This window comes from Phalangium opilio, unplaced genomic scaffold (assembly GCF_054372755.1).
Source record: "Phalangium opilio isolate 3A_F unplaced genomic scaffold, DU_Popi_V2 ptg000098l_1, whole genome shotgun sequence".
NCBI classification, from domain to species: Eukaryota; Metazoa; Arthropoda; class Arachnida; order Opiliones; family Phalangiidae; genus Phalangium; species Phalangium opilio.
Genome location: NW_028324201.1, coordinates 218,569 through 235,832, shown reverse-complemented (window position 1 = coordinate 235,832; position 17,264 = coordinate 218,569). Strand labels below are relative to the sequence as shown.

Here is a 17,264-nt window from a genome sequence, read left to right as displayed (position 1 = left end):
TTCGATCAGTGGGCTCGGTGGCTCAATGGTAGCGCGTCTGACTCCAGAACAGAAGGCTGCGTGTTCGAATCACGTCCGGGTCATAGAAATAATAAAAATTAGGTTTTAAATTGTTTATAAAATTCTACCAATTGAACCTTTGTAAAGGGAGTGGTGGAGCAATGGTAGCGCGTCTGACTCCAGATCAGAAGGCTGCGTGTTCGAATCACGTCCGGGTCAAAGAAATAATAAAAATCAGCTTTTAAGTTGTTTTAGAGTTGTACCAATTAAACTTTCGTTCAGGGGGCTCGGTGACGCAATGGTAGCGCGTCTGACTCCAGATCAGGAGGTTGCGTGTTCGAATCACGTCCGGGTCAAACAAATAATAAAATTTAGTTTTTACGTTTTTTATAGAAATTCTACCAATTTAACCTTCGTTCAGGGGGCTCGGTGGCGCAATGGTAGCGCGTCTGACTCCAGATCAGAAAGCTGCGTGTTCGAATCACGTCCGGGTCAAAGAAATAATAAAACTTCGTTTTTAAGTTGTTTATAGAATTCTACCAATTAAACTTCTTAAAGGGGGCTCGGTGGCGCAATGGTAGCGCGTCTGACTCCATATCAGAAGGCTGCCTGTTGGAATCACGTCCGGGTCAAAGAATTAATAAAAATCAGTTTTTAAGTTGTTTTTAGAATTCTACCAATTAAACCTTCGTAAAGGGGGCTTGGTGGCGCAATGGTAGCGCATCTGACTTCAGATCAGAAGGCTGCGTGTTCGAATCACGTCCGGGTCAAAGAAATAATAAAAATCAGTTTTTAAGTTGTTTTTAGAATTCTACCAATTAAACCTTCGTTCAAAGGGCTCGGTGGCGCAATGGTAGCGCGTCTGACTCCAGATCAGGAGGCTGCGTGTTCGAATCACGTCCGGGTCATAGAAATAATAAAAATTAGGTTTTAAATTGTTTATAAAATTCTACCAATTAAACCTTCGTAAAGGGAGCGGTGGAGCAATGGTAGCGCGTCTGACTCCATATCAGAAGGCTGCCTGTTGGAATCACGTCCGGGTCAAAGAATTAATAAAAATCAGTTTTTAAGTTGTTTTTAGAATTCTACCAATTAAACCTTCGTAAAGGGGGCTTGGTGGCGCAATGGTAGCGCATCTGACTTCAGATCAGAAGGCTGCGTGTTCGAATCACGTCCGGGTCAAAGAAATAATAAAAATCAGTTTTTAAGTTGTTTTTAGAATTCTACCAATTAAACCTTCGTAAAGGGATCGGTGGCGCAATGGTAGAACGTCTGACTCCAGATCAGGAGGCTGCGTGTTCGAATCACGTCCGGGTCAAACAAATAATAAAATTTAGTTTTTACGTTTTTTATAGAAATTTTACCAATTTAACCTTCGTTCAGGGGTCTCGGTGGCGCAATGGTAGCGCGTCTAACTCCAGATCAGAAGGCTGCGTGTTCGAATCACGTCCGGGTCATAGAAATAATAAAAATTAGGTTTTAAATTGTTTATAAAATTCTACCAATTAAACCTTCGTAAAGGGAGCGGTGGCGCAATGGTAGCGCGTCTGACTCCAGAACAGAAGGCTGCGTGTTCGAATCACGTCCGGGTCAAACAAATAATAACAAGTTGGGAAAACCAAAATATTACCTCTCCGTGTCGAGAAGATTATATAAACTTAAGTATCCAATGAAAACGTCGACCTTTTTGCCCTCATCCTTTCCCGCGCTTTGCGCTTCCGCATTTCATCCTTACTCTCAACATTATCTTCCTCCATTTTACATACAAAAATCAAATACTCACAAAAAGAAGTGGCAAAAACCTGCTGGCTCTTTACAACCACTTAATTTGACTTAATATCCAATTTCCAACAACAATAATATACCGGTAGTTTTATTGACAACCTACTAGCATCGAAATTCTCATTAAGAATGGCTCCCGCGGATAAAAAAGGCCAATTTTCAACTAGGTGGGCGTTATCTCATTAGATTTGAAAAATATCATTTGTCTTTTTTACCAATGCCTAACCGTTTGGATTTTTTTAAAGCAATCTTAGCATAAAAAAATAGATGTTTTATATTCTTATTAAGAATAAAACAAGAGGATAAAAAAGGTCTGTCCTCTCGTATTTTTTAAGCTTTTATCATGATTACTCTATACAACAGTAACAAGGAGTATAAACCCATTAGTGGAAGCAGTATTTTTTTTTCGAAACAATTTCGCTTACGTTTATCCTCTCTAGACTTCGCTAAAAACGTATTACTCCTACGTAAAATATTAATAGACAGGCAAGGATTCATACCGTTAAAGAAGGAGCGCAATATTATCCATATTTTCATTTCATATACAGAGAAAAGAAATTATTATGTTTTTGAGAGGAGCTTCCCATTTTTGTTGTTGTTTTGAAAAATATATCGCAATGCACGGGCCTTGATAAATAAAGGAGGCAATGAATGAAATATATCACAATGCACGCGCCTTGAAAGATATAGGAGGCAATGAATGAAATATATCACAATGCACGGGCCTTGAAAGATATAGGAGGCAATGAAGGAAATATATCGCATGCACGGGCCTTGGTAGATTATATAAAAAAGACTTGGTTTGCCCAAGCCTTAAAAAAAACGATAAGAGTTTTTCCAGATGTCTGAAGCGCAGATATTATTTTTTTCTATTGAATTATAAAGACAATCCGTATTTTACTACTCTTCAGAATTTAATTCAATCACCTGATTTTACTGCTAATGGATTAGTTTCCTATAAATTAATTGAAATAAAAATTACTTATCTCAGATTTTTCAACAACAATTCCATTTTCCTGAAACGTTTTATCATGAAATTTTTTCTTTTCAATGGAGAACGTACTTTAATTTTCAACTAATTCTCTCATTAATAATGTATTTTATGCGGTCTTTTAGAATACAAAGGGGGGCTGTTATCACCTTTCTAATATTTGATAAACGGGTTCGTTTCTTCTTTAAGCACAGTCACAATTATTGAACTGTGTATATCAGTACTTGTGGGAAAGATTTTAGAAGTGTTGGTTGAGTTGCTATTTAGTTGACAACATTATGAAAACTTGATGTGTTTAAAACCTTTTGAAAGGAAAATTCTCGGAAATTAGAAAATAAAGTGTCAATTTGATTAAATTTACACGATATCCCTCAAAATAATAAATTCATGATAAAATATTTCATAAAAATGGAATTGTTGTTGAAAAATCTGAGATAAGAAATTTTTTATTTCAATTAATTTATAGGAAACTAATCCATTAGCAGTAAAATCAGGTGATTGAATTAAATTCTGAAGAGTAGTAAAATACGGATTGTCTTTATAATTCAATAGAAAAAAATAATATCTGCGCTTCAGACATCTGGAAAAACTCTTATCGTTTTTTTTAAGGCTTGGGCAAACCAAGTCTTTTTTATATAATATCTGTTCCTTCAGCCTTAATTTGTATTAATATATTATAAGAATAATTATATGCTTGTCAAACGTCATTAATTCGATGTTCCAGTAAGATGTTCATGAGCATATTGGCTCACTCCAAGTGCCTCTCATTATTTTATGGGAAAGATTAAAATTTTAAATCATTTGGCAGGGGAGTGGTAAATTAATTCACAATTGGTAGGCGGGTGGTAACTTATTTCATATAAAAAGGCGGTTGGTGACTCAATTAAGTTTAGTTGACCTTTTTGTATCGATTTAAAAAACCACGCGCCAGCACGAGCACATTTCATTGAAAGTTTGTTATTTAAGAATTTTCCCTTATATATAATAAGATTCTTCATCAAAAATAGACAACGAGCTTTCCAAGGCTCGAACCTGCAATGTTTTGCCTCGAATGCAAACGCGTTATCCTTTACGCCACAAGCCCGTACTTCGTAACAAAACAATTTCTAAACATTGTATTTATAGGATTATTCCATTAATGTTGAATGAAAGATCTGTAAAAATAAACAACGAGCTTGCCAGGACTCGAACCTGCAATCTTCTGCTCCATAGGCAGACGCGTTATCCTATGCGCCACAAACCCGATGGAGGCTGAATAAAATGCTATGCAAACAGTGTAATATATTTAACGGTTTTACCATATTTATAAATTAATTCAAATAAAATACTTAGACTTCATTGTTCTTAATCAAACTTCAGAAGTTCAACATTCAATAGTTGCTTGATAATTCAAAAGTGTTCCGAACCTTAACTTCGCAGTAGTTTCTGAGTTATTCGATGGAGTGGACCACCAAAAATCCCATGCTTTTTCTATGGGACGCTAAGCCTAAAATCTGTGAATTACTTCTTTAACATTACGGGAGGGTGTGGGTTCTTATCTAGAAGGGCCTACCGGCCCTCTAGAATATAGGAGGCAATGATAACCTCTCTCTTTGCACGAGAGGTTTATCTTTAATAATTAAATAAATATAATTATTTTTAATTATTTTAATCTTCAATAATTAACATTAATAATAGTTAAATCGTTTAAAATAAAGTTATACTTATTATCTTCTCAAACTTTGCTAATATTGACGTTTAAAGTGAAGGGTACCCCTCTTCCCGCTTTCTACAAATTTTGGGGTATATATACGATTCGTTTCCATTATAATAGTAAGGAAAAACCGCAAATGCGAAAACCTTTGGTAGCGATCCTACCTTAGGGAGGCTAGACGTTTCTCGTAACCCTAGCTGATCGCCGCGTATATCCTAAAACCAAACGATGATAATGGAGTAGAAGCCAATGATACAGATTGGTGTCTATGTGGAATAGACGGAAGACCAGTGGATGGTGGTGTTAGAAGCCAATGATACAGATTGGTGTTTATGTGGAGTAGACGGAAGACCAGTGGATGGTGGTGTTTAGGAGCCAGTATGTACAGACTGGTGTCCAAGTGGGATGGACAAAGACCAGCAGAAGATGGTGGTGATTAGAAGCCAGTATGTACAGACTGGTGTCCAAGTGGAATGGACGAAGACCAGAAGATGGTGGGGTGATAAGAAGCCAGTAAGTACAGACTGGTGTTCGTGTGGGATGGAAAAGACCAGAAGATGGTGGTGTGAGAACTCAAGTAGAGGAGCCATTTCCGTGACTGTGAAAGCAGTTCGGAAATGGCGAACACGTTTGCTCCGATACGCAAACTGCGAACGCGGTCACGTGGGTGTAACAACGGACAGACAGACACACAGACACACACACAGACACGGCCGTTACAGAACCTCTCCTGGACTACGTCACACGGAGAGGTAAAAATTAGTTTTTACGTTGTTTATGGAAATTCTACCAATTTAACCTTCGTTCAGAGGGCGCTGTGGCGCAATGGTAGCGCGTCTGACTCCATATCAGAAGGCTGCGTGTTGGAATCACGTACGGGACAAAGAATTAATAAAAATCAGTTTTTAATAGTTTTTATAATTCTACCAATTAAACCTTCGTAAAGGGATCGGTGGAGCCATGGTATCGCGTCTGACTCCAGATCAGAAGGCTGCGTGTTCGAATCACGTCCGGGTCAAAGAAATAATAAAAATCAGCTTTTAAGTTGTTTTAGTGTTCTACCAATTAAACTTTCGTTCAGGGGGCTCGGTGGCGCAATGGTAGCGCGTCTGACTCCAGATCAGGAGGCTGCGTGTTCGAATCATGTCCGGGTCAAACAAAAAATAAAATTTAGTTTTTACGTTTTTTTATAGAAATTCTACCAATTTAACCTTCGTTCAGGGGCTCGGTGGCGCAATGGTAGCGCGTTTGACTCCAGATCAGAAAGCTGCGTGTTCGAATCACGTCCGGGGCAATTAAGTAATAAAATTTAGATTTTACGTTGTTTATAGAAATTCTACCAATTTAACTTTCGTTCAGGGGGCTCGGTGGCGCAATGGTAGCGCGTCTGACTCCATATCAGAAGGCTGCGTGTTGGAATCACGTCCGAGACAAAGAATTAATAAAAATCAGTTTTTAATAGTTTTTAGAATTCTACCAATTAAACCTTCGTAAAGGGGGCTCGGTGGCGCAATGGTAGCGCGTCTGACTCCAGAACAGAAGGCTGCGTGTTCGAATCACGTCCGGGTCATAGAAATAATAAAAATTAGGTTTTAAATTGTTTATAAAATTCTACCAATATATCCTTCGTAAAGGGATCGGTGGCGCAATGGTAGCGCGTCTGACTCCAGATCAGGAGGCTGCTTGTTCGAATCACGTCCGGGTCAAACAAATAATAAAAATTAGTTTTTACGTTGTTTATGGAAATTCTACCAATTTAACCTTCGTTCAGAGGGCTCTGTGGCGCAATGGTAGCGCGTCTGATCCAGATCAGAAGGCTGCGTGTTCCAATCACGTCCGGGTCAAAGAAATAATAAAACTTAGTTTTTAAGTTGTTTATAGAATTCTACCAATTAAACTTCGTAAAGGGGGCTCGGTGGCGCAATGGTAGCGCGTCTGACTCCATATCAGAAGGCTGCGTGTTGGAATCACGTCCGAGACAAAGAAATAATAAAAATCAGTTTTTAATAGTTTTTAGAATTCTACCAATTAAACCTTCGTAAAGGGGGCTCGGTGGCGCAATGGTAGCGCGTCTGACTCCAGAACAGAAGGCTGCGTGTTCGAATCACGTCCGGGTCATAGAAATAACAAGTCGGGAAAACCAAAATATTACCTCTCCGTGTCGAGAAGATTATATAACCTTAAGTATCCAATGAAAACGTCGACCTTTTTGCCCTCATCCTTTCCCGCGCTTTGCGCTTCCGCATTTCATCCTTACTCTCAACATTATCTTCCTCCATTTTACATATAAAAATCAAATACTCACAAAAAGAAGCGGCAAAAACCTGCTGGCTCTTTACAACCACTTAATTTGACTTAATATCCAATTTCCAACAACAATAATATACCGGTAGTTTAATTGACAACCTACTAGCATCGAAATTCTCATTAAGAATGGCTCCCGCGGATAAAAAACGGCAATTTTCAACTAGGTGGGCGTTATCTCATAAGATTTGAAAAATATCATTTGTCTTTTTTACCAATGCCTAACCGTTTGGATTTTTTAAAGCAGTCTTAGCACCAAAAAATATTTTTGAATGAGAATAAAAAAGGTCTGTCCTCTCGTAATTTTTTAAGCTTTTATCATGATTACTCTATACAACAGTAACAAGGAGTATAAACCCATTAGTGGAAGCAGTATTTTTTTCCCAAAACAATCTCGCTTATGTTTATGCAATGAATGAAAGATATCACAATGCACGGGCCTTGATAGATATAGGAGGCAATGAAGGAAATATATCGCATGCACGGGCCTTGGTAGATATAGGAGGCAATGATAATCTCTCTCTTTGCACGAGAGGTTTATCTTTAATATTTAAATAAATATAATTATTTTTAATTATTTTAATCTTCAATAATTAACATTAATAATAGTTAAATCGTTTAAAATAAAGTTATACTTATTATCTTCTCAAACTTTGCTAATATTGACGTTTAAAGTGAAGGGTACCCCTCTTCCCGCTTTCTTCAAATTTTGGGGTATATATACGATTCGTTTCCATTATAATAGTAAGGAAAAACCGCAAATGCGAAAACCTTTGGTAGCGATCCTACCTTAGGGAGGCTAGACGTTTCTCGTAACCCTAGCTGATCGCCGCGTATATCCTAAAACCAAACGATGATAATGGAGTAGAAGCCAATGATACAGATTGGTGTCTATGTGGAATAGACGGAAGACCAGTGGATGGTGGTGTTAGAAGCCAGTGTAAGTGCAGACGGGTGTCAATGTGGGATTGACAAAGAACAGAAGATGGTGGTGATTAGAAGCCAGTATGTACAGACTGGTGTCCACGTGGAATGGACGAAGACCAGAAGATGGTGGTGATTAGCAGCCAGTAAGAACAGACTAGTGTCCGTGTGGTGTGGACAAAGACCAGAAGATTGGTGGTGTGAGAACTCAAGTAGAGGAGCCATTTCCGTGACTGTGAAAGCAGTTCGGAAATGGCGAACACGTTTGCTCCGATACGCAAACTGCGAACGCGGTCACGTGGGTGTAACAACGGACAGACAGACAGACACACAGACACACAGACAGACACGGCCGTTACAGAACCTCTCCTGGACTACGTCACACGGAGAGGTAACAAGTCGGGAAAACCAAAATATTACCTCTCCGTGTCGAGAAGATTATATAACCTTAAGTATCCAATGAAAACGTCGACCTTTTTGCCCTCATCCTTTCCCGCGCTTTGCGCTTCCGCATTTCATCCTTACTCTCAACATTATCTTCCTCCATTTTACATATAAAAATCAAATACTCACAAAAAGAAGCGGCAAAAACCTGCTGGCTCTTTACAACCACTTAATTTGACTTAATATCCAATTTCCAACAACAATAATATACCGGTAGTTTAATTGACAACCTACTAGCATCGAAATTCTCATTAAGAATGGCTCCCGCGGATAAAAAACGGCAATTTTCAACTAGGTGGGCGTTATCTCATAAGATTTGAAAAATATCATTTGTCTTTTTTACCAATGCCTAACCGTTTGGATTTTTTAAAGCAGTCTTAGCACCAAAAAATATTTTTGAATGAGAATAAAAAAGGTCTGTCCTCTCGTAATTTTTTAAGCTTTTATCATGATTACTCTATACAACAGTAACAAGGAGTATAAACCCATTAGTGGAAGCAGTATTTTTTTCCCAAAACAATCTCGCTTATGTTTATGCAATGAATGAAAGATATCACAATGCACGGGCCTTGATAGATATAGGAGGCAATGAAGGAAATATATCGCATGCACGGGCCTTGGTAGATATAGGAGGCAATGATAATCTCTCTCTTTGCACGAGAGGTTTATCTTTAATATTTAAATAAATATAATTATTTTTAATTATTTTAATCTTCAATAATTAACATTAATAATAGTTAAATCGTTTAAAATAAAGTTATACTTATTATCTTCTCAAACTTTGCTAATATTGACGTTTAAAGTGAAGGGTACCCCTCTTCCCGCTTTCTTCAAATTTTGGGGTATATATACGATTCGTTTCCATTATAATAGTAAGGAAAAACCGCAAATGCGAAAACCTTTGGTAGCGATCCTACCTTAGGGAGGCTAGACGTTTCTCGTAACCCTAGCTGATCGCCGCGTATATCCTAAAACCAAACGATGATAATGGAGTAGAAGCCAATGATACAGATTGGTGTCTATGTGGAATAGACGGAAGACCAGTGGATGGTGGTGTTAGAAGCCAGTGTAAGTGCAGACGGGTGTCAATGTGGGATTGACAAAGAACAGAAGATGGTGGTGATTAGAAGCCAGTATGTACAGACTGGTGTCCACGTGGAATGGACGAAGACCAGAAGATGGTGGTGATTAGCAGCCAGTAAGAACAGACTAGTGTCCGTGTGGTGTGGACAAAGACCAGAAGATTGGTGGTGTGAGAACTCAAGTAGAGGAGCCATTTCCGTGACTGTGAAAGCAGTTCGGAAATGGCGAACACGTTTGCTCCGATACGCAAACTGCGAACGCGGTCACGTGGGTGTAACAACGGACAGACAGACAGACACACAGACACACAGACAGACACGGCCGTTACAGAACCTCTCCTGGACTACGTCACACGGAGAGGTAATAAAAATTAGGTTTTAAATTGTTTATAAAATTCTACCAATTAAACCTTCGTAAAGGGATCGGTGGCGCAATGGTAGCGCGTCTGACTCCAGATCAGGAGGCTGCTTGTTCGAATCACGTCCGGGTCAAACAAATAATAAAAATTAGTTTTTACGTTGTTTATAGAAATTCTACCAATTTAACTTTCGATCAGTGGGCTCGGTGGCTCAATGGTAGCGCGTCTGACTCCAGAACAGAAGGCTGCGTGTTCGAATCACGTCCGGGTCATAGAAATAATAAAAATTAGGTTTTAAATTGTTTATAAAATTCTACCAATTGAACCTTTGTAAAGGGAGTGGTGGAGCAATGGTAGCGCGTCTGACTCCAGATCAGAAGGCTGCGTGTTCGAATCAGGTCCGGGTCAAAGAAATAATAAAAATCAGCTTTTAAGTTGTTTTAGAGTTGTACCAATTAAACTTTCGTTCAGGGGGCTCGGTGACGCAATGGTAGCGCGTCTGACTCCAGATCAGGAGGTTGCGTGTTCGAATCACGTCCGGGTCAAACAAATAATAAAATTTAGTTTTTACGTTTTTTATAGAAATTCTACCAATTTAACCTTCGTTCAGGGGGCTCGGTGGCGCAATGGTAGCGCGTCTGACTCCAGATCAGAAAGCTGCGTGTTCGAATCACGTCCGGGTCAAAGAAATAAAAAAACTTCGTTTTTAAGTTGTTTATAGAATTCTACCAATTAAACTTCTTAAAGGGGGCTCGGTGGCGCAATGGTAGCGCGTCTGACTCCATATCAGAAGGCTGCCTGTTGGAATCACGTCCGGGTCAAAGAATTAATAAAAATCAGTTTTTAAGTTGTTTTTAGAATTCTACCAATTAAACCTTCGTAAAGGGGGCTTGGTGGCGCAATGGTAGCGCATCTGACTTCAGATCAGAAGGCTGCGTGTTCGAATCACGTCCGGGTCAAAGAAATAATAAAAATCAGTTTTTAAGTTGTTTTTAGAATTCTACCAATTAAACCTTCGTTCAAAGGGCTCGGTGGCGCAATGGTAGCGCGTCTGACTCCAGATCAGGAGGCTGCGTGTTCGAATCACGTCCGGGTCATAGAAATAATAAAAATTAGGTTTTAAATTGTTTATAAAATTCTACCAATTAAACCTTCGTAAAGGGAGCGGTGGAGCAATGGTAGCGCGTCTGACTCCAGATCAGGAGGCTGCTTGTTCGAATCACGTCCGGGTCAAACAAATAATAAAAATTAGTTTTAACGTTGTTTATGGAAATTCTACCAATTTAACCTTCGTTCAGGGGGCTCGGTGGCGCAATGGTAGCGCGTCTGACTCCAGAACAGAAGGCTGCGTGTTCGAATCACGTCCGGGTCAATTAAATAATAAAATTTAGTTTTTACGTTGTTTATAGAAATTCTACCAATTTAACTGTCGTTCAGGGGGATCGGTGGCGCAATGGTAGCGCGTCTGACTCGAGATCAGAAGGCTGCGTGTTCGAATCACGTCCGGGTCATAGAAATAATAAAAATTAGGTTTTAAATTGTTTATAAAATTCTACCAATTAAACCTTCGTACAGGGGGCTCGGTGGCGCAATGGTAGCGCGTCTGACTCCAGAACAGAAGGCTGCGTGTTCGAATCACGTCCGGGTCAATTAAATAATAAAATTTAGTTTTTACGTTGTTTATAGAAATTCTACCAATTTAACTTTCGTTCAGGGGGCTCGGTGGCGCAATGGTAGCGCGTCTGACTCCAGAACAGAAGGCTGCGTGTTCGAATCACGTCCGGGTCATAGTTATAATAAAAATTAGGTTTTAAATTGTTTATAAAATTCTAACAATTAAACCTTCGTAAAGGGAGCGGTGGAGCATTGGTAGCGCGTCTGACTCCAGATCAGGAGGCTGCGTATTCGAATCACGTCCGGGTCATAGAAATAATAAAAATTAGGTTTTAAATTGTTTATAAAATTCTACCAATTAAACCTTCGTTCAGGGGGCTCGGTGGCGCAATGGTAGCGCGTCTGACTCCATATCAGAAGGCTGCGTGTTGGAATCACGTCCGGGTCAAAGAATTAATAAAAATCAGTTTTTAAATTGTTTTTTGAATTCTACCAATTAAACCTTTGTTCAAGGGGCTCGGTGGCGCAATGGTAGCGCGTCTGACTCCAGATCAGGAGGCTGCGTGTTCGAATCACGTCCGGGTCAATTAAATAATAAAATTTAGTTTTTACGTTGTTTATAGAAATTCTACCAATTTAACTTTCGTTTAGGGGGCTCGGTGGCGCAATGGTAGCGCGTCTGACTCCAGAACAGAAGGCTGCGTGTTCGAATCACGTCCGGGTCATAGAAATAATAAAAATTAGGTTTTAAATTGTTTTAGAGTTGTACCAATTAAACTTTCGTTCAGGGGGCTCGGTGACGCAATGGTAGCGCGTCTGACTCCAGATCAGGAGGTTGCGTGTTCGAATCACGTCCGGGTCAAACAAATAATAAAATTTAAATTTTACGTTTTTTATAGAAATTCTACCAATTTAACCTTCGTTCAGGAGGCTCGGTGGCGCAATGGTAGCGCGTCTGACTCCATATCAGAAGGCTGCGTGTTGGAATCACGTCCGGGTCAAAGAATTAATAAAAATCAGTTTTTAAGTTGTTTTTAGAATTCTACCAATTAAACCTTCGTAAAGGGGGCTTGGTGGCGCAATGGTAGCGCATCTGACTTCAGATCAGAAGGCTGCGTGTTCGAATCACGTCCGGGTCAAAGAAATAATAAAAATCAGTTTTTAAGTTGTTTTTAGAATTCTACCAATTAAACCTTCGTTCAAGGGGTTCGGTGGCGCAATGGTAGCGCGTCTGACTCCAGATCAGGAGGCTGCGTGTTCGAATCACGTCCGGGTCATAGAAATAATAAAAATTAGGTTTTAAATTGTTTATAAAATTCTACCAATTAAACCTTCGTAAAGGGAGCGGTGGAGCAATGGTAGCGCGTCTGACTCCAGATCAGGAGGCTGCTTGTTCGAATCACGTCCGGGTCAAACAAATAATAAAAATTAGTTTTTACGTTGTTTATGGATATTCTACCAATTTAACCTTCGTTCAGGGGGCTCGGTGGCGCAATGGTAGCGCGTCTGACTCCAGAACAGAAGGCTGCGTGTTCGAATCACGTCCGGGTCAATTAAATAATAAAATTTAGTTTTTACGTTGTTTATAGAAACGTAGTGTCTATTTTGGCCTGTTTTTCGGGCCGAAATAGCCTGACACTATTTTGACCTGTTTTTCAGGCGTAAATAGCTGGCCCGATGAGGCGCTGCTATTTAGGCCCGAAAAACAGGCCAAAATAGTGCCCAATCGCGAGCCAGCTATTTTGGCCTGTTTTTCGGGCTTCTGACTTTTCAGGCGAAATTAGAGTCATCTTATTCCTAAGCTATTTTGGCCTGTTTTTCAGGCGTCGGAATTTTCGGGCTGGAATAGCATTCGCCGCGCGGCCCGCACTATTTTGGCCTGTTTTTCGGGCTTACGAAATTCAAGGCCAAATTAGGTAGCCTATACTTGTAGACTATTTTCGCCTGTTTTTCGGGCCTTGATTTTGTATAGGCTAATATAGTCATGGCCGCGCGGGATGGACTATTTTAGCCTGTTTTCTTATCTTAGGACCCAATGCTTTAGATTTTGATTAATAATTGGAAAAATGGTGACGTTTTCAATCAGGTGACTTCCGCCTTTCAATGTACTATGGGTTTAAGAAAATTCTCGCCAAATAGAGTGCAATTTCATTGGGAATTTTGCAGTGTCAACGAAATTGCACAGAATTTCAAAGAAAATGTAGGTTAGCAATTATAACTTGCCCTAATCCTCCTTAGTAGAGCATTTGTCTAAGGTTTTATGAGCCTGTGGTGATCGTCGTAAGGACCAGTATGAGCCGTGACACGTGGACGAAGTTGTGCGGAAGGCGTCTTTGCTGGAGCAGTTGGACGAGGAGGGCTAGGACTGGCACAGGCCAAGTCTCTTAAAGTGTAGCACCGTGGACTGGTATGAGGCGACTCTTGCGGACGTGTGGGCTCATCAGGAACGCCTTCTGACTCAGGTTCTGAGTCAGTCGGGTGCAATGCTCCTGAAGGCGGGTCTTCCTGGTCGGGTTCTTGTGTAGATGACGGCAATAACTGATCGGTTGTTCTATATAGCTTGAGATGAGCTATATTTTCCAACGATCGTTTACCAGTAGCCACTTCCTCCAGCACGTAGCGTAATTCATCCAACCGCTCGATGACGCGATAATGTCCATCCCATTTGGGAGCTAACTTAGCTGAGAAATAAGAAGCACCATGGGACAGGGGGTGTGTGGTTTTCCATACAAACATGCCTACATCTAAGTCCCAATCTTCCCTACGCTGATTATAATAGTATCGTTGCTTCGCTTGCATACGATCTATGTGAGTCCTAACGGCTTGAACATCGGCCTGTAATTGTGTAACTCTAGTCTCTAAATTATCTCCAACCTGGGTTAAATCAGGAGGATGGAAAGGCTCCAAAGCTATTTCCCAGGGTAAGCGAGCTTCTCTACCATGATTTAAATAGAACGGTGTGCGCCCTGTTGTTTCATGAGGTGTAGTGTTAAGAGAAAACTCTAAGAGATCAAGATTTCGATCCCAATGGCGGTGTTCGTTACCTACATAAATGCCTAGCATAATGCCATGTTACCATACCGTCTCCTATAGACTAAACCATCAACAACTTCGAATAGGGGATTGATCCTATCGTTAGTCTCTAAGTCTGTCTTTAGAGTTTGAATGGAGGGGTCCAATGCCTGTTCCCGCGCAATATCCGCTAAATTAAATGTATCCATGACAGGAGGCAGTGGAGGAGGAATAGCGTTCTGATTAGGTCTGGGCCTAAGTATAGCTCCTAACACAGCCTTCGGAAGGAATATCTCTGGACAACGCGTCCGCAACTACGTTTTCGACGCCCTTACGATATTCTACCTTAAATTTATAAGTCTGCAGATACATAATCCAACGTAATATGCGATATGAAGGGTCAGTGCGTGTGTAAAGCCATTGTAGAGGTTTATGATCAGTGATCAATGTGAAGTCCTTCCCATCTAAGAAATGCTTGAATCGATTAACAGCCCAAAATACATCTTAGCATTCTTTCTCATATGTGGAATAATTCTTTTCCGCTGCATTAAGCAGGGTAGAAGCGTAAGCTATAGGGTATTCTACCTTTCCCTCTTTCTGACTAAGCATAGCGCCCAAACCAATGTTGCTAGCATCTGTGGTTAGGTACGTATGTTTACTGGGATCATAATGGTAAACAGGTTGCTCATTAGCATGTACTATAGCTGCTTTTAATTTTAAGAAGGCTTCTTCACATTGCTCACTCCAGACCCATTGGATGATCTTACGCTTAAGACGGTATAAAGGAGCTACTATCTCCGCATCATGGGGTACAAACCTACTATGCCATCCCGTAAAGCCTAAAAAACGCGACAGAGACTTAACATCTGTTGGTCTAGGAAACTGCTTAATAGCTATGGTTTTAGCCGGGTTTACATGTATACCTGTGCTGTCTATTACATGACCTAAAATTAATGTAGACGGTTTAGCAAAGTGACACTTCGTTAAGTTGAGCGTAAGACCAGCCTTGGTTAATTGTCTAAAAACATATTCTAACGCATTAAGGTGCTCTTTCCAAGTACGGGAAGTAATGATAAGATCATCTAAATAAACAAAAATAGTTAATTTAGATTTATCTCTAAACACCTCATCCATGAGTTTTTGGAAAGTGGTGGGTGCATTGCACAAGCCGAAAGGCATCACCACAAATTCATACTTTCCAAAAGGGGAAGCAAAGGCTGTCTTGCAAATACTATCAGGATCCATAAGGACCTGAAAGTACCCACTCATTAAGTCTAACGAAGTTATGTATTTTGGCTTATTTAGGCCTAACAAAATGTCTTCTACCTTAGGAAGAGGATAGGGATCAGGCTTAGTAACCTTATTAAGAGGTCTGTAATCGATACAGAATATCCATCCACTTTCCTTTTTAGGTACTAGGCAAATTCCGGAGGACCAGCGGCCGTATTCTGCAGAAAAGTTAAGCTCCTCCTTCTGCCCTTGGCTCGCTGGTTGGACCATCAACCATTGCCCTTGGCCTTTTAATTGGCTACGTCTACCGATGACGTTACATGCCTTGGCTCAGTAATTGGTGCAAATTCCGCGCAGACTCAGATGTAAACTATCAAATTATACACCAAATTCAAATTTTTTTTCAAAAACTGACAAATGAGTTACCGGTTAAACACCGGTTTTAATGGTTGCTTCGGTAACACTATGTGCTGAACGCACTTTACAGCAGACGGCATTTCAACACTTTCTATCAACCTCCCGACGTTGATCAACGTGTCGAGTAAAGTGGTGTTTGTAATTTATGAAGGATTAATTAATTTATGAAGTATTCAACTAAACTCTTTAATTTTGCCCTTTAAAAATCCGATTTAAATAAAAACATTTAATTTATTTCTTTTATGATTTTTTACTTGTTCAGATTGTGTGGCAACTGTCAATCGCAGTATAGAAGTCACTGCAGTAAAAAAGTGGAGGGCTAATCGCCCGTGGTAACTGAATGGTTAAAGCCTTATTTGACCACTTAGCATGACCAAAATCGCAAGAGCAACTCCATGATTCGTTCATGCTCTAGTGGCACTAACAATTTCGCACTTATCATATTCTCGTGGAATGGTGTGTTGATGAGCGAGATACACCCTTACCCTTTAATCAATATTTATCCTTTCCTCTCTCAGACGAGGTATATCTTCCAACTGCTGACGAACAAGCTTATCCAGACACTGAGTGTCAAGCCATTTGCGCCTCGCAACTAACACTGGAAGTCGCGGATCTTCCGCTTAGCGCTATACAACTGCAAATCGACATAACTTATAAAACATAACCAGTAACCATATTTACACCTTCCCAATGAACAGTTACTTGAAAAGTAAGCATTTCAGTATGCAGCAATTGGTATAATCACCCCTTTGTTTCTCTAAATATGAATATGGTAAATCTGAAGTAGGTCTAATGAATGACAATAGAATAGAAAAAGACTAATTTTGCGAAGAAAAACTCATGGTAATGATTTAATACTTTATTAGAAGTAAAATTTTTCTAATAAATATAACAAGCGGAAAGCTTTCGACCCGAGGGTCTTCATCAGTCTAAGCCACTATTGGCTCTGACAATAGAATAGTTAAGTTATATTTAAAATAGGTATGTGGTCATGAAGACTTCGGAGGATGTAAATTGCAATCATGCAACAGAAAAGAGCAGTGAACTCTTGACAGTCAGAAATATGTAAAGTTTAATACACGTGGAAAATAAATTGCTGAATTTTTGGGTTTGAGAGCGTATCGGGACTGATTGGGTGCTGGCATGCTGGTTATAAATAATGTCATCTTGAGTAAAGGCTAGACATTATCAACATAATCCTAATGTGAACAGATTAAAAACATGCCATTAACGGTTTTAAAGCATTAAAGGCGGTAACAGAGTTTTTCTTCATTTTTAAACCCCTCCCTGGCTCTACTTAGCTCTATGAGGATGACAAGCACCATTCACACAGGCTCACATCCCCTTTTAATAACAGTCAATGATAATAAAAATCCAAATAATTTAAAAAATGTTATGAAGTCTATCTAATA

At 39.8% G+C, this 17,264-nt stretch overlaps 18 non-coding genes across 18 annotated transcripts; all 18 read left to right on the top strand.

Moving 5' to 3' along the window:
- Positions 1-284: 284 nt before the first annotated feature.
- TRNAW-CCA (transfer RNA tryptophan (anticodon CCA)) lies at positions 285-356 on the top strand. The gene has a single exon. It is a non-coding gene; the product is annotated as a tRNA-Trp (tRNA).
- Positions 357-423: 67 nt separating this feature from the next.
- On the top strand, positions 424-495 carry TRNAW-CCA (transfer RNA tryptophan (anticodon CCA)). The gene has a single exon. It is a non-coding gene; the product is annotated as a tRNA-Trp (tRNA).
- Positions 496-836: 341 nt separating this feature from the next.
- TRNAW-CCA (transfer RNA tryptophan (anticodon CCA)) lies at positions 837-908 on the top strand. Its single transcript has one exon. It is a non-coding gene; the product is annotated as a tRNA-Trp (tRNA).
- A 4,641-nt stretch (positions 909-5,549) lies between these two features.
- Positions 5,550-5,621, top strand: TRNAW-CCA (transfer RNA tryptophan (anticodon CCA)). The gene has a single exon. It is a non-coding gene; the product is annotated as a tRNA-Trp (tRNA).
- Positions 5,622-5,964: 343 nt separating this feature from the next.
- TRNAW-CCA (transfer RNA tryptophan (anticodon CCA)) lies at positions 5,965-6,036 on the top strand. Its single transcript has one exon. It is a non-coding gene; the product is annotated as a tRNA-Trp (tRNA).
- A 476-nt stretch (positions 6,037-6,512) lies between these two features.
- On the top strand, positions 6,513-6,584 carry TRNAW-CCA (transfer RNA tryptophan (anticodon CCA)). The gene has a single exon. It is a non-coding gene; the product is annotated as a tRNA-Trp (tRNA).
- Positions 6,585-10,052: 3,468 nt separating this feature from the next.
- TRNAW-CCA (transfer RNA tryptophan (anticodon CCA)) lies at positions 10,053-10,124 on the top strand. The gene has a single exon. It is a non-coding gene; the product is annotated as a tRNA-Trp (tRNA).
- Positions 10,125-10,191: 67 nt separating this feature from the next.
- On the top strand, positions 10,192-10,263 carry TRNAW-CCA (transfer RNA tryptophan (anticodon CCA)). The gene has a single exon. It is a non-coding gene; the product is annotated as a tRNA-Trp (tRNA).
- Positions 10,264-10,604: 341 nt separating this feature from the next.
- Positions 10,605-10,676, top strand: TRNAW-CCA (transfer RNA tryptophan (anticodon CCA)). The gene has a single exon. It is a non-coding gene; the product is annotated as a tRNA-Trp (tRNA).
- Positions 10,677-10,879: 203 nt separating this feature from the next.
- TRNAW-CCA (transfer RNA tryptophan (anticodon CCA)) lies at positions 10,880-10,951 on the top strand. Its single transcript has one exon. It is a non-coding gene; the product is annotated as a tRNA-Trp (tRNA).
- Positions 10,952-11,018: 67 nt separating this feature from the next.
- On the top strand, positions 11,019-11,090 carry TRNAS-CGA (transfer RNA serine (anticodon CGA)). Its single transcript has one exon. It is a non-coding gene; the product is annotated as a tRNA-Ser (tRNA).
- Positions 11,091-11,156: 66 nt separating this feature from the next.
- Positions 11,157-11,228, top strand: TRNAW-CCA (transfer RNA tryptophan (anticodon CCA)). The gene has a single exon. It is a non-coding gene; the product is annotated as a tRNA-Trp (tRNA).
- A 67-nt stretch (positions 11,229-11,295) lies between these two features.
- TRNAW-CCA (transfer RNA tryptophan (anticodon CCA)) lies at positions 11,296-11,367 on the top strand. The gene has a single exon. It is a non-coding gene; the product is annotated as a tRNA-Trp (tRNA).
- Positions 11,368-11,707: 340 nt separating this feature from the next.
- On the top strand, positions 11,708-11,779 carry TRNAW-CCA (transfer RNA tryptophan (anticodon CCA)). Its single transcript has one exon. It is a non-coding gene; the product is annotated as a tRNA-Trp (tRNA).
- A 67-nt stretch (positions 11,780-11,846) lies between these two features.
- TRNAW-CCA (transfer RNA tryptophan (anticodon CCA)) lies at positions 11,847-11,918 on the top strand. The gene has a single exon. It is a non-coding gene; the product is annotated as a tRNA-Trp (tRNA).
- Positions 11,919-11,983: 65 nt separating this feature from the next.
- Positions 11,984-12,055, top strand: TRNAW-CCA (transfer RNA tryptophan (anticodon CCA)). The gene has a single exon. It is a non-coding gene; the product is annotated as a tRNA-Trp (tRNA).
- A 343-nt stretch (positions 12,056-12,398) lies between these two features.
- Positions 12,399-12,470, top strand: TRNAW-CCA (transfer RNA tryptophan (anticodon CCA)). The gene has a single exon. It is a non-coding gene; the product is annotated as a tRNA-Trp (tRNA).
- Positions 12,471-12,673: 203 nt separating this feature from the next.
- On the top strand, positions 12,674-12,745 carry TRNAW-CCA (transfer RNA tryptophan (anticodon CCA)). Its single transcript has one exon. It is a non-coding gene; the product is annotated as a tRNA-Trp (tRNA).
- Positions 12,746-17,264: the final 4,519 nt, after the last annotated feature.